The following is a 17,188-nucleotide window of genomic DNA, read 5'->3' as shown; positions in this document are numbered from 1 at the left end:
ACTTAATAAACCGACTTAAAAAACACCTGGTTTGCTAAAACTTTGTAGTTAAGATTTATTTCTAGTTGTTAAAAATGACTATAAATAGACCACAATTTAAAAACGGTTTTATAAAAAGCATTTAGATAATTTTTCTAAACTTAAAACCTTAAAAATATTGGAGGTATGAATTTAAACATATATGTGTATTGATACCTCCAAAGCATTCTTTTTTTGGAAATAGCTTTAAACATTAAACATTGATATAGTATAGAAATTTTAAATATGTCGCTTTTAAAACTTTATAATTTTGCATCTAGATTAATGGGTATTGGACATCTCAAGACATTCGACAAACAATGATTGGACGTCTATACTTGTAATTATCAACAATCATATCGACAATTATATCGACATGTCGCATTGTTATAACTGTCTTGTTCTATCTCCACTTTTTGAAAAATTTGAGTTATTGAAAGTGTTGCCTACCTCAGAATAATGTTTTTCCATTGTATTAAAACCTAAGTTATAAGTAAAAAAGTTGCGGAAAAAACATTAGTTATAAAAAAAAATTATATACCGTCTCCTGAAGTCCTTCCTTTTAATCGTTTTATTTCAAAAGTCAAAAATGTGGAAATAGAATAAGATAATTCTAACGTCGCGATCTATTAAACTTATAAATATAATTTATACTGATAAAATTATGTGACTTTATATTGTTTAAGCACTTTTGACTATATATGTTTATATATAAGATTTAATTTTACTATTTAAAGTTAAGCCTGTCAAAAATTGCAAAAATGCTTGCCCGGGTACCCGTTGAACGATCGGGCGAGTACCCGGGTACCCGTTAAAAAACAATGTTTTTTAATAAAAGTTGTACTTATAAATAATAAAAAACAATAAAACGTCTCAATCAATGATGTCACTTATTTAAAATTTCATTTAACTCTAAAATTTATTTTACATTAGGTGTCCAGATTACTCAACTTCCAATTACGGTTAAGAAAAACTAAAATGTCTACTGTTTCGGGTGCCAATGACGCACGCCGTCAATTGACTACATGTCCAGCAGTTGAAAAAGCGCATTCTGCACCGAAGTCGCAGGTACGCACATGTACTTGCGAGCCAAAATAGAAAGCTTTGAGTAACGTTTGGTGTTATATTGCCAAAACGTTAAGATTTTTCCGCTGACAGTCAATGGCGTTTCCGAAAGGTAAGACGCCAATTCATCCATTTGTCCAAACTCTTCGTTGGCTGTGCACAGCAATGCTAGTTCATCAAAAACATTATCCTTTGGTAAGTCCGGTTCTAAATGATCCCGTGCTCGCTTTGGCATCGATTCTTCCGCTACAACTTCTAAATTTTCTTCTAATACTGGCATAACAATAGCTTCCATTTCAGCTCTAATGCCGGAGTATGTTTCATTTCGAATAGGAACTTTAAAAAATTTTAAAAGCTTATAACGTGGATTTAATACAGACGCTCTTGGTCCAGGTAGTACACTGAATCCTTCCGGATAATATTGCTTTGTTATTTCAGTAGCAATGACATTTCTGCAATTATTGGCAGCAGTGCATTCGTCTGGTTTTGCTGCTCGAACATTTTTTAGAACAATAGACAGTAGTGGATAAACTAATGACTACGAAGGATATTTCTGACCAGATGACATAGCTGTTACCTGCTTTAATGGTTTCAGAATGGGTATAATGGCTTGCGTAAGCAATCAGTTTTCATCCGTCATTTGTAGAGTCGATGCGTTTCTTTTTGTTGTAAAATTTCGGGCAGACAGCACGGCTCCAATCACCCAACGTAGCTTCACTAATCGTTCTAACATGTCCAACGTGGGATTCTTTCAAGTAGAGCAGTCTATGATGACTTTGAATGTTTTTTTATCATCCTTAGATCTCAGTGCTACTTGTTTGTTACGCAATTCCTGCATTGCTAAATTACTTCGCTTGAAGTGTGCAGCCAATTGCCTTGCAGCCCGAATCATATTCGCAATTGCTGAAAGTTTCAGACTAGCTCCAATGGCTAACTGTAGCGTGTGAGCAAAACAGCGCTGATCCGGCCATTCATCAAGAAAGTCCATTGCTCTTTTTATATTTGAGCCGTTATCATGGACTGTAGCAGCGATTTTCTGAACAGGAATTTGCCACTCGTCAGCAGCATCCTGCAAACAAATACTGATGTTTTCTCCAGTGTGCCGTTCAGGACATTCTCGTGTCTGCAAGATTGCAAATTCCAGCTCCCATTCCGTGTTAACCCAATGCGCATATACACACATATATGCAATGTTTTGACATGTCCGTTGTAAAAGCGACAAACTGTGTCTTCCCTAATTTCAGTTTCAGTGACTTGACCGTCTCGTTGTATCTTTTTTCAGCTTTGTGGTAGTCGAACGAGTTTTAACAACATAGTCTGGTTCAACATACTAAGAAATCTATCACCTTCAACTAAGCTTATCGGGTGTGCATCACGAGCAATGAAGTCTGCTATTTTCTGATCCAAAACTAGTTCTCTTTCTTTCGTCATTTTAGGCCGCAAAGCTGTAATGAAAGACAAAATGTTTGGTGTGCCCAAACTGCCTATGCCATCAATATCCATATGATGTGTTCTAGTAAGATGGTGTCGGATAGTGCTTGTGTTGCCACCTTTCGCTGTCAAAATCGCCTCACATTGCTTGCACTTCACCCTGTTTTTATCGATTCGGTCTGCATAAGACCACACTTTTGATACTTTACCCATATTTTTTCTATAAAATTAGTGTTTTAAAATGTTTTTAAAACATAATTAATGTTTTTAAAAGTAAGCAAGAAGAAGAAAAAACAACAACTAGCTTTTACAAAACTTTAATTGTTTACAAATTTTTTGTATAACATTCTATTTATGTACAATAAACTTTATACGCGCACTTAAACTTTATTTTTACAAATTTTTTTTCGAAAAACTGCATACCTTTTTAAAAAGAAACTGAAAACATTTTATATATAATTAACTTAACTGAAAAAACTTGGAATTCTTTGAAAGATCTTCGAGAGAATTCTACTCTCCATCCTTTATATTTTCATAAAATTTTGCTTTAGAGACATGCCAGTTGGAGGAGTTCTCATTTACTTAGAAGAAAACATTTTACATAAAGTTAAGAATAAAAAGTGGGTTTCCGAATCAGAAAATCAAACAACTTTCCGAACGTTTTTATTAAATTTTTCAGAAATGCTAACGATGATAAAGAAATCAGAACTTTTTCTTCAAGATCTTATTTTACATATCAATTTTATATTGTTAAATTGTTTTATTTCAATTAATGGTTAAAAGCTTGAAAAAAAATTAGAATTAATAATTTGTAAATTGAAACTTTTTGCTTTTTTGCATTAACAACGGTTACCCGTTATTTGATAATGGTTACCGGGCAATAACCGTTATTTGATAATGGTGCCCGGGCAATAACCGTTATTTGATAATGGTGCCGGGGCAATAACCGGGTACCCGTTAACAGCCTTATTCAAAGTGGTACCCTATGATATATCATATATCGATAAAACTTGATTTATCATTCAGAACTATGATATATCACTCAGTGGCGGATACAGGGAGTAAGGTGGTGGGGGATACAAAGAGTATGGTGGTGGGGTAACTAACCCCAATAAGAAATATCAAACATCAAAATATTATTGAAAAATTTTTAAAAGAAAAAACAAAATACAAAAAATTATTCTGCAGCTAACTATTTACTTTTTTTAAACTAAAACAAAAACTAAAACTAAAGCAAAACTAAAACCATTAATGAGCATTACAAAAAAATTGTTGCATTTTTAACATTTTTACGATATCGAAGAAAAACGATAAAAGTTTCGAAACATTTTAATGTTATCATCATTAATTCATTCTATTATATAATTAGATAACAATAAAAAACTGTAAATTACTATCGTTCTATTTTGAAAATTTTCTAAAACAGTTTTGAAAAACTTACGAAAAATATTATATAGGTTTGGTTTTAATAGTAAATTTTGTTTTTAATAATTTAATTTTAATTTGTCGTATAATTTATATAGGTGATGAATATGCTAAAACTATTCTTAAACATACTATAAAGATATTAAGTAAAAGACGTCAGAAGAAAACTTAAATGCAATAAACACTGTTGATGAGAATGTCTAACTAATGAAAGTTTTTTCAGAATTTGAATTTTGGGAGCTAAAATGGAAAGGCGCAATCAAAAAGCAACAAGACCTACCTGAATTTGCACTGGAAGCATACAAGCAATGTGATGGTAATGTCTTCCTCTTAATTAAATTATTTTGCAGCTGTTTTGCACCCTTCCTCTTAGCGTTTCTTCGGGAGTACGGAGTTTTTCGGTTTTAAAAAGACTTAAAACTTGGTTGAGATCCAATATAGGATAAGAACGATTAAAAGGATAAGCAAGGATGCATATCCATAGAGATTGTATCATAAATGTCGAAAAGATTATTGAGAGTTTTGCATCTTCGAAAACTAGAAAGCTCAACTTTATATTGTTGTTTGTTAAATTTATAAAAGTCTTTATTAATAAAAAAAATATACTAAAGATATTTTGTTGCACATTACAGATAGGGCCAGATTTACCTATAGGCAGACAGGACTGCAGCCTGTGTACCATGATTTTAGTGGGCTCAATTTTTAAATGGGATATCGTTGAAAAAAAAATGTGGTATTTAGAAGTGTTTAGGGCCCCAAAACTTTTTCTTTCTAAGGCAATCGAGGATATGAATCCGTCCCTTATAACAGACTAAATAATTACTTTCATTTTTTGATTTTTTCAAGATATTTATATACAGAAACATTCAAAATACTTATAAGCAAACTTTTCTTAAATTATTCTAAATAATCAAATAAAAAATCTGAAAGAAAAAAATGCGGATTTTTGTTGTTGTTGGTCAAATTTCCCCCCTAGGACAAGGACCTGGATCCGCCATTGATATCACTAAAACAAAGATATATTATATAAAACTTGATATATCACTGAAACTATAATATACCATTTATCGATAAAATTTCATAGCGTTCTAAGAGTTTCCTTGACAATAACATGTTTATATTTAAAGAAACAATTGTTTTATTTTACTTTAAAAATGCAGTGTTGAGTTTTTTTGATAAGAAGCATTATTTGTTAAATTACGTTATACTTTGTTAAACTTGTTAAACTACGTTATATAATGTTACATTTTGTATATTATACATTGCATTATATTAAGTAAAAGAATTGTAACGTAATGAAGTGTAAATATATTAGAGATATATTTAGAGATTGGAAACTTTTTTACCACAATACACCAGAGAGGGGGATAAAAAATCTTTTCAACGCTATCTTAAATTTACAAATTACAATTCAATAATAGAATTCAGACTTCATCAAAGAATGTCTTGGTTTTGATGGTCAGAATTTAAATTGAACATAAATCTTTTTGTACTGATGTAATATCTTTGTATTTGTGATGAGAGGCTCGTTGACATTACGACAAGTAGTATGTTTTTTAACTTGATACTAATATTTTTATATAACTTTGATGTTGCTATCAAATACGACAATACAATAATCTAATCATATATCTGTATTCTTCCCATTTAGTATCTGCGTTTTTAAGGGGCAACTACCCTCAAATTTTTTCAAAAATTGAATTTTTTTTCTTCTAGTAATTGTTGACCAAAGTTTTATGTAGATTTTGAATCTAAAAAAAAATTATAGATTTCTTTATAAGTTTTTGCTTAATTTATGTTTTTTGAACCCAAGTAAAAAAATATTTGCATAGCAACGCGTTGCTATGGGGGTGAGTATTTTGTTGGTGAACTTATTCTGGAGTACTGTTTCAAATATATGTTTTGATTTATATCTTCTTTGCTAAATAATATTCTGTTCCTTATTATACTCAAAATTAGGCCATTTACAATTGCGATTTTATCAAGTTATCAAAGCTAATTTATCTAACAGCAGAAACAAAAAAATATGATAAAATCCTATAGATTTTTTGGATGATTTGGATGTTATTAAGAACACAAAAATGAATGATAGAGTAAAGCAGAGAACAAAGTACCACAAAAAAAGAAGAGTATTTAATGTGCAGAAAGATAAAAATGCATGTAATGTAAGTGGATGTGAGTTAAATGGCAGTAATATTTTAGGCGCATCTGATAAGAAAAAAATAAATTCATTACAAATGAACCAAGTAAAAACATTAAAAAAATTAGTGGTTACAGTATTACAGATACTGAAATTTTATCTAAAGTTCTTTCATTGTTAATTTGTCCTCAATGTGAAAACTGTGCACTGTACCTAGGTTATTACCATGAAAAAAAGAAAGGACAAGCATCGTTGCTATATTTGAAGTGTACTAAACTATCTTGTGATTATAAATATGAATTTTATACATCAGATAATTGTGTTAAAGAGTTTGATATTAAAACAGGACAATATATGCAATGAGAGTATTAGGACATGGTCATACTGGAATTGAAAAATTTACTCAGCTTACGAATTTACCTTAACCCATGACACCCAAAAATTATACAAAAATAGCAACAAAAACTGGACCAGGAATTCCTGTTGATATTATTCACAAAATCAAGCCAATATATGCTGATTTAATATATGCTGATTTAAGTAAAGATTCTGAATTAGTAAAGTGTCTGCATGGCAAAACCCAGAATTGAAATGAGAGTTTTGATAATTGAATATGGGAAAAATTAAAGTAATTATGTTGGTTTAGCCAGTTTAGAGTTCGGAGTGAACGATGCTGTTGCAAATTATAACATTGGTATGAAGTCTGTTATTTTAATTTATGAAAAACTAAATATGAAACCAGGACATTTTACTTTAGCTGGTTGCAGACTCATAAACAAAAAACGAATAAATCTATCATCATTTAAATCGAGTGAAAATTTTAAGATTAAACGAAAGTTGTTACGACGTCAAATATTGTCAAAGAATGATCACTAAAAGTCAATAGAAAAGGCCAAGAAATATTACGAATCTGGTAGTTTTAAAAATATTCTTTTAAAAAGTAATTTTTTCAAAGAAATATTCATGAAATGAACAATAATTTATGATTTTATTTTTTGTTTTGCGTTTTCTGAGAGTTTGCTTTTTAAACACGCCGGTAAAAAAATCTTGAAAAGTATACATGTTATCATTATGAATTTTTCAGGGATTGTTCATTTTGCCAATATTTATGATATGATCGGAGTAGAATTTCTAATATGACTTAAGATTTTGATTTAATAAGTTTTTTCTTTGCATTTTGACCTTTTTTTAAAAAACGTAATTAGTCTGTAGCTTTTTATGGAAAAAAATATTTATTCAAAAATCTGCTTCGTTCATATCACAAATTTAGATATTTAGAACAGTTCTGCAAAACTTCATTGACACTCCTTTACTCACAAGTCTTTATTTTTTTACGGCGTAAAGACAGTTTTCGTGGTATTTTCAGCTATTTTTTTTGGTTACCATAGCAACGAGCTACCATTTTATGTGTTTTTTGGTATTTTTAATGTCAGTATAATATTTCCTATGTGACTAAAGAAAAAGTTACTTTTTATGTGTAGTTTTGAAATTTGAGGGTCGTTGCCCCTTAAGGGGGAAACCCCCTCTAAATTTACCCAAATTTTATAAAAAATATTTTTATTTATTTATGCATTTTAATGTATGCAGAATTCAAAATTATTTGTTTGTTTACTGATTTTAATCATTAAACCCTTCAAGTTTAGCATTTTTTTAAGGTACCTTAAAATTTATACCATAGCAACGCCCATAGCAACGGTGTAGCACCTCATTAAAAATCCTAATAACTTATGTGTATTTTTAAATAGCTGCAGTAAAATGCTTGGTTTGGCTTCTTTACTTATCCACCGAGCGAAAAAAGTCTTGTTTATCAAGTCAGATTACAGTTTTCTATTATTCTGAAGCTTTTAAAGTTGTCAATTTTCCTAATTTTTTTAAAAAAAGAGTAAAGCGTGTAGAATAAAATCAAGAACAATAATTAGAAAAGGAGGAGAGGTTTTTTAGAGAAGAAATTTAATAGTCTTGACAAAGAAAATATTGAAATGGAGTTAAATGATAATCCTTCTGTAACAATTTTGATTGATTCAAATAATACAACTGTCAATAATAACTCTGTAAATAACGAATCTGGATTAAATTTATTTTCTACATCTGTATCTGCGAAGAAGGTAAAGCCAATTGAATGTTCCAGAGCTTTTACAAGAATGAAAATATCTGGATATAGGATTATAGATTGTTCTATATTATCTGATATATTTAGTGCTTTAGCATGCCCTTAATGTGGCGAGTGTTCATCCTTGTCATTGTCCGAAAAAATGCAAGACAAAAAAGGACTTGCCTCTAAGTTACTTATCAAGTGCTTTAACTGCAAATATGAAAATGAGTTTTATACTTCCAAACAATGTAACAGAGGATATGATATTAATTGTAGAACAGTATATGCAATGGGTGCACTTGGACAGGGACATTCTGGTATAAAAATATTCACCACTTTAATGAAATGCCACAACCAATGACTCAAAATAATTATGATAAGTTAGCTGTGAAAATAGGTGCTGTCACACAAAAAGTTGCTGAAGATACCATGTTTGATGCAGTAGCAGAATTGCGTAAACATGTTGCTAATGATGAAGTTTTTGATAATGGTGTGTCGTGTGATGGTACTTAGCAGAGAAGAGGCTTTTCATCATTAAACGGTGTCTTTTCTGCATTATCAATGGACACTGGAAAGGTTTTGGATGTCGAACCAATGTGCAGGTTCTGCAAAGGTTGCTTTTTAAAGAAAGATCTTTTAAAAACAAACCCTACAGCCTATGCCCAATGGAGGAACTCTCACATTTGTAAAAACAATTACAAAGGATCTGCAAGCGGTATGGAGACCACTGGTGCAAAACGTGTATTTTTAAGATCTATTGACAAGTACAAACTGCAATATGTGAATTTTTTAGGAGACGGGGACAGTAAAAGTTTCATTAATGTCATAGATACTTACCCTGGCATTCAAGTTAATAAGTTAGAATGTGTGGGACACTATCAAAAACGTGTTGGTACATGACTACGAAATTTAAAGAAAAGAGAAAAAGGTCTCGGTGGGCGTGGTTGTCTTACAGATGCAGTAATCAATCGTCTGCAAAATTTCTTTGGCGTTGCTATTAGGCAAAGTGCTGGAAACTTAGCAGGTATGAAGGCAAGCGTATTGGCTACATTATTTTATGTTGCATCTTCCAAAACAAATAACTTGCACTTTCCTCACTGTCCTACCGGCATCAATAGTTAGTGCAAGTTTAACTTTGATAAAGCAAATAAAACCAACACTTACAAACCGGGTCCAGGTCTTCCAATGAACGTAATTTTGAAAATTAGACCTATTTTTGAGGATCTTAGCAAAGATTCAGAACTAAAAAAATGTTTACATGGGAAAACTCAAAACGCAAATCAATCGTTCAACAGTATGATTTGGGACCGATTACCGAAGACCAGATATGTGTCACTCGCTAATTTGAAATTTGGTGTATACGATGCGGTAGCAAATTTTAATATTGGTATGAAAGCTTCAGTGTTAGTTTTTGAACAATTAAATATGTTACCAGGTGCTTTCATGGTTAAAGGTTCCAATAAAATAAACAATAAAAGAATAAAACAATCTAATTATAGAATGAATGAAAAGAATAAGTTGAGGCGACAGTTAAATAGAGCAAAAAAAATTTTAAAAAATGACAATAATTTGGAAAAAGAGGGTATAACTTATAAACCAGGAGGATTTTAAATACTGTTTTTTAGATTTAATGAGGTTAATGATTGCTTTTTTATACATTTTTTGGTGTTATTTAATAAAAAAATTGTTAATTTGCTTTTTTCTCAGTATGAAGTATTTAAGACGCCGGCCAACATTGCTCGCCAACCATTCCAGAGCCGTTTCTAAAATTTTCAGTGGTTGTTTATTAACTGGTATAGAGTGTTTTAAGTTAAATAGTTTTTTTTTTTTTTTTTTTTTTACACCTGCTGTTTATGCTGTTTTAGTACCATATTATTGAATATTGGACTTTGACTTTAAAATACCTAATTTTACATTTGTAAAAAAAAATTCTGTTCAACTTAAAACACTCTTCTACTCTATATAAACACCATGTAAAAATTTCAACTTGGGTTATTTTGCTCCCTGCCCACAATATTGGCCGACGTGAAACGTGTTTTTGCTGTTTTTTGGTAATTTTTTATGGTTTCGATAGCAACATGTTACCATTTTTTTTTTTTTTGTACTTTTTTCTAATTTTTTTTATATATGCTATTGATCTGACAAATTTTTTTTTTCTAAAAATTGATTTTAAAATTAGAGGGGGTTTCTCCCTTAAGGAGATTTTATGAGTATGAATTTATCGCATTGCTTAAAAAACTATACTTTTTCAAAAGAAAAATGTTTTTTTTTTGCAATGTTATTCACATCCATAATGTTGAGACTTAATTAAGAGAGTTTAATTTTTTTTTAATGTGGAACAAACCTTGACGAACAACAACAACACAAAAAAACAAGCTATTTATTTTCCGTAAATCGTTTTTACAATAGTTTTAATAATAACAATAATAAAAATAATAATAATAATTATTATAATAATAACAATAACAATGATAATAAGTATGTTTATAGAACGATTTCTCAAAACGTAGGAAGGATATCCCCAAAGAAATCGTTCCTATGAACGATTACTGAAAAAAGCGGAACGATTTCTAAAAAACCGGAACGATTTCCCGAAAAAAAACCCCGAAGGAACGACGACTCGGACAAAAACAGGAACGATTTCCTTAAAAACATGAACGATTTCTTTTAAAACAGGAACGATTTCTTGCACAAATCCTAGCTAAAAAAAAATTAAAGCCGCCATCTTGTTCCTAATATAAAGTTAAAGTATAGATTAATGCATACTATAATTTAAATGATTTAATAAAGTGTTTAAAAACAATTGTCTTAAAACATTTCCTTATGTTAATGTTTAATAAAGCATACACATTTTCAAAGAAATTCTTTAAAGATAATGTAGTCGGTAAGTTGTTTATTATAACATGATGAATTGTTTTTTTTACAGTAATTTAAAATATATATATATATATATATATATATATATATATATATATTGTAAATAAAGAGTGTAAGACTTCCTAAATAAAATTATAAATTAAATAAAATCAAGACTTCTTGCTCCACCCCAACCTATCAGTCAATATTGACTGATTGGTTGGATATATTGCTTTCTATCATATATTATATTGACTTTCTATCATATATAATATTGACGGATAGGAATAGTCATATTGCCTTTTATCATAAACATAATTGTATTTCGCTTATTTATTTTTCAGAAACAAGAAGTCAGGTTTATTGAATTTCTACCAAAAAATTCACATACATTCACATCTTTTAACGCATTACAAATTTTAAAAGTGCATGATATAATGAAAATTGAAAATTGTTTATTTATTCACAGCTGCCTAAACAAAAAGCTACCTCCTATATTTAATAAATGGTTTACTCTAGGCAGTGCAATTAGCTGTCAACTTACAAGAAATTTTTGTAGAGGTGCACTTAGTGTGCAAACATATAATACAATATCCTAAGGTAAACATTCCTTTAAATACTCTGCATTAATGTACTGAAATCAATTTCAAAATAAATTAAAATCAATCCCATTTAACAACATTAAAAAATATGTCCTCAAAGCCAAATTAAAATACTACTTGTTACATTAAGATAAATAGAAATAACACTTCTATCACTGGTGATAAAAGATATCTCACTATAGAAGATATATAAGATATAAATATGAAAGTTGACTAATAGCATCTTACTGAGTGTATTGTTTATTTTATTTGCATTGTTTTTGTTTTGTTTTGTTTATGGTTGCTCCGCTCAATTAAGCTGAGCTATATGAGAGTGAACCATCCAGAATGTAGACTGTACATATATTTTGCAACTTATAACATTCTTATGTAAAACATATATATTCCTGGTAAATATATTGCCATTTGTTGTTGTTGTTGTTTTGTTGTTGTTGTTGGTACATTAAGGTGGATACTTCATGATGCAGTGTCACGCTGTAGATTGACACACTGAGTGTGTAAATTTACACATGCTAAAAGTATATCTATCAGTATATAGATGTACTAAATGTATTGAATCGTGTAGAGACTTAAGAATATTTGTATAACCCTTAGCGCTAAACAGTGCTCTTAAATTATAAGGTGTACAAACAAATATGTAACAAGTAAAAAACCAACTTTGGCTGTTGATAGTGTAACAACTCACCAAACAAATGATTTAATAAAATTTCCTATTCAATTTGTTAAATCAATATCACAAACAAAAGAAATGATACGATCCCTAATACACTTTCTATTTTTCAGATCAGGTCACTCTGCTACTAATAACATGTAAACTAGTACAACCTGCTTCATATTAACATCAGGAAGAGCATGTAGTTGTAATAAAATTGTTTCAAATAATTCATAATGGCATTAAATTGTTGCTGTAGACAACCATCGGAACCACACAAGTTTGGAAATGTTGATGTAAAACTAAAGGAAAAAATTAACTTTACATATTTGGGGGATTAGTTTGTAGGAAGGTGCTTAATGTTTTTTTTATGTTGGCAAAAGTTTATTTGTTTTATCAATATGAATAAACAGAATTTTATAAATGTTAAGGTTTTATTCTTTATTATTCTAAATATATGTTATTTTTTTGGTCTTTATGTTGTGTTCTTTTAGCATAAATACCTAAGCTGCTTTGCTTCTGTACAACATTTAAATTTCCATACCCTTACTCTGTATTAGTATTCTTAGGAATACTAACACAAAATACTTTTATTTGATTATTTACAAAGTTTTTTGCAAAAAGTTATCAGCATTTATATATAATTTTTAGAAATCAATTATAATGATAATCCTCATCATTATTTTAGCGTCCTTGTTTCTTCACTTCTACAGGTTGCATGTTTCTTATAATGCCATTCCTCCAATATCTAAATGCCTTTAAGACCACCATTTAGTAATCTGTCCAAAGCTTGAGGTTAACAAATTTCATCCTCAAATCCGTTTTCTTTACTAAAAATCTAACTTGAACTTGCCTAATAATAGAAATTGCACCTATTGTCCCCTTCTCTGACCTAAAAACAAACAGCATTTTACTGATACAGTAGCGTGCAAAAGTTTAGAAACACTAACTTTTTTTCATCTTTTACTGCATAACTTTTCACAAACTTTCATAAATAGGCTGAAATTTTTACCAAATGTGCTCTATATTATTTCAATTTAAAATACAAGCCACACAAGTTGCAAAATTGAACGGTTAATTAACATTTAGTTTTTTTCTCGAGAAAGTTACCGCGCAAAAGTTTAGAAACAACTAAATTTGATTAATATTTATTTCAAAAAAGCTGAAATTTTTACTAAAATAGAAATTTTTTTAACATTAAATAGTTTTAATAAAACTCTATGTATTTGGTGACATATCCATTTACCTTTAAATCACCATCACAACAACGAGGCATTGAATCTACTTATTTAATGAGTACATCCTGAGGAATATTATACCAATATTCTTTAATCAGTACAAATAAATGGTCTTTGTTAATTGTTTTTTTACCAACTAATTGCTGGTTAATGTACTCCCAAAGATGCTCAATAGGATTGAGATCTGGGCTTTGTGAGGGCCATTTAAGAGCTTTGATTTTTTGTGATTTAAATTATTCTCTAACAGATCTGGCACAATGCTTTGAATCATTATCTTGTTGTAAGATCCATTTGCAAGTCATTTTATGCTTTGCAGCGGCAGCATGACATTCTCATTGACCAGAGACTTTATATAGACATCAGTCTAAATAAACTCTCAGGGCCATAAACCTTCTAAGTGATAAATGGAACCCACATTGTCATGACTAAACATACCTAAGCCATAACATTTCCTACTCCATGATTAACAGTGGGTAACTGATATTTTGGATTAATTTGTCTCCTACTGGGCCCCTAACATACTTAGTTCTGTCACTACTTTATAGCATAAACTTTGATTCATCAAAAAAAAAGAAAAGACTTTTGACCAGTCATTAACTGACCGACTAATATGATCTTTTGCAAATTTTGTTCTGGTTTTTAAATTTCTTGCAGGTATTTGCGATATCTTAACTCTGCCTGTAAGTCATTTAGCAGGATTCTTGCAGGTACTTGCGATATCAGAAATCTGCCTGTAAGTCATTTTATTTCCCACAGCTTTTATAATTAATTCCTTTATTTCCTTTGAAACTTCCTTAGCTTTTTCGATGCTTTTAAAATATTGCTAAGTAATTGTATTATAAAATTTTACCATTATTTTGGCAATTAGTTATATTTAATACCTTTGAAATATCTCAAAGTAATTAAGTTATTAAATTTCACCAATATTTTGACCTTAGTTTTTGCTTTTGTTTACAAAAACATGATTTATTTGCGGGGTATGATACTGTATCTTAACTTTTGCGTGGAAGCTTTTTCAAAAAAATAATTAAAAGTTAATTAAATTTTCAATTTAAAACTTTTGTGGTTTGTATTTTAAATTGAAATAATATAGAGCACATTTGGTAAAAATTTCAGCTTATTTATGAAAGTTTGTGAAAAGTTATGCAGTAAAAATTAAAAAAAGTTTGTGTTTCTAAACTTTTGCACGCTACTGTACACACACTGCTTCTTATATTGTTATATGTTCTTGCAATAGTTCTTTCTAAAACCTTCATCACCTGTTCAAGCAGGTTTATTACTTGATATAAACCACCCTACATTTACAAATCTTTACCATCCAACATTAATTTTTTTTATCCAACATCTTTTTTGCAGTTGTTCTGTACAACAGTGAAAAAGTTTTCCAAGCATGATATGATTGCCAACCTTTAAAATTTAATAGTTAGAACAGCCATGGCTTGATTTTATGCTTCAAATCATTCCGGATTTATATTTTAACAATTTTATTGCAAAGATCTAACACATAATGAACATCCACATCCCTGAAGCTTTCAAAACCTACCTCAATTTACTGGAAGGATTATCAGCCTTGTCTAACTGAACCTTTTGAATATCCTTCATTTTCCTTCACTGCTTGTTATCTTCTGGTCCTCTTATCTTATTCGCCTTCCTTGATCATTTCAAACTCTTCATTTAGCAATTTTTCAAAATGAGCCATCCAACTTGTTTTTACTTAAACTTTATTTGTATATATTTTTCCATCTAGCCCTTTACTACACCCTTTAACAAAACCTATATATTTTGTAACTATTTGCTTCACAAATCTGAATTCTCCATTCATTTTATACCTTCTGTTTGTTTGATTGAACTTTGTATACATCTTGTTTTGCCTTGCGCTTAGACTTACAATGCAAGAACCTGTCTTCTGCATTCACAGACTCTTACAACATTGTATAAAATTTGTTGATTTTTGCTACAATTTTAACTAAGTATTTATTGAACTACTACGATTCTTTGTGCTGATGATGACTTTAACTTTTAAATTCTCCACTTTTCACGACTAAAGACCATTTAATAAGGATTTTAGGGTGTTTTTTATATTCCTATTTCAACACGAAATTTTATTTGTATTACTAATACTTTTATTTGTATTATTATTAATTAGATTATAAATTTTAAACATACATGGAGCTGTTTTGATAACCTTGACCTGATATGGCACCAAAAAAAAACACAAAAAGTGTCTTGCTTTTTTGTATTTTTTTGTTTCAAATGTAGTATAACTAGTGCATAACTAGTTTATGTTTATTTTAGCTAGCTTAAATTTTTAGAACAATGCGATGGATTTTAAAGTTATTACATGCCATGAACTCTTATTTAGCTACTAACTGAACGTTTTAAAAATTTCTTGAAACCGTTCTCATTGCTTTTTATACAAGGTAATATTAGTTGCAATGTTTTCTTGGTAAAATTGCTGCTTAGAAGTCCTTATTGGTCTGGGTCATTAATTGAAGAGGGTATGTAACGTTTATTTAAAGTCTTTAAGTGTTTCAACTAATATATTGAAATTTTACAAATTATTTTGAAAAATGTGATTTTTTTTTTAAATTTTTGCAGTTCATCTACCACCTCGACAGTCGCAATCAGCATCTGTTTGTCTTCTTCATGCTATGGTTGAAGGTACTTAAGAAACAGACAATTATAATGCTTATACTTAAGTAGTTTCGTTTTAAATAGCAAGTTGTTGCTCTTATTTTTACCTCTTTTTTAAACTTCCTTTTTTTCGATTGTGTTATTGTAAATCCAGAAATCAACTTAATATTGCAACCCGTATTATTTTATTATATATAATTTAGACTGGTTATATTATCTCTATTAAGTAAAATTTATTTTGTAAAAATAAACCTGGCTTTTTTCTTTTGTTATTTTTGTATATTATTATTTTTGAAAATTAGCCTTTAATTAAAAAAAAATTATTAAAAGCATTAAAAATACAAATTTGACAAAGCATCTTGAAAAGTATTTTTTTTAATATTATACCGGACTGGTCTGGTGGCAAACTTTGTTAAGATAATTTAATCCGTACGTATAATTTAAATAATAATATATAATCCGTAAAAATAATTTACCGGACTTGTACTCTGTACTTCTTATGTAATGCCTCGTTAAGTTTACGAATGACTCACCCAATTTAAACATGAGGGGCAACTGCCTTAAAAATCATTACACTACCACCACCTTGAAGTTTGTGGCTTCGAACTAAATTTTTCTTTCTGTAAACATAAGTTTATAACTCTGAATAAAGAGCGCTACAAAAAATTATCTTGTTTCATTAGGCAATTATTTAAATAGAATCATATTTAAATCAAAACTAGAAACAATATTGAGCTAATTTAGTTACAATAAAAAAGCACGTTCGGCTTAAGCGGCGTAGCGATAAAACAAATGAACAGGTCATTTTAGAAAAACCTTAAGCCACTTTATTACTAAAATAAGTCAACCACCGATGATTTTTTTTGGTTAGGTAAAAGTTCTTTTAATAAATCAAATAAATTTTTGCTAATGACTCAACTTTAAACTCCTGTACTGACAAAAAGTCTTTTCTTTTCGATCGTATAAAACCGGCAGCCGATCTTGAATCTAATTTCACTTCTGTAACAGATTTAAGCTTACAGTGACTTGTAAATT

General features: G+C 29.6%; 1 long non-coding RNA gene across 1 annotated transcript; it reads left to right on the top strand.

The window, feature by feature from the left end:
* Positions 1 to 10,784: 10,784 nt before the first annotated feature.
* LOC136090600 (uncharacterized) lies at positions 10,785 to 16,404 on the top strand. Its single transcript, XR_010643556.1, has 4 exons — positions 10,785 to 11,055; positions 12,413 to 12,633; positions 15,832 to 16,017; positions 16,118 to 16,404. It is a non-coding gene; the product is annotated as an uncharacterized LOC136090600 (long non-coding RNA).
* The last annotated feature ends 784 nt before the right edge of the window (positions 16,405 to 17,188 follow it).

Source organism: Hydra vulgaris, chromosome 14 (assembly GCF_038396675.1).
Source record: "Hydra vulgaris chromosome 14, alternate assembly HydraT2T_AEP".
Lineage (NCBI taxonomy): Eukaryota > Metazoa > Cnidaria > Hydrozoa > Anthoathecata > Hydridae > Hydra > Hydra vulgaris.
This window is presented reverse-complemented; position numbering and strand designations above follow the sequence as displayed.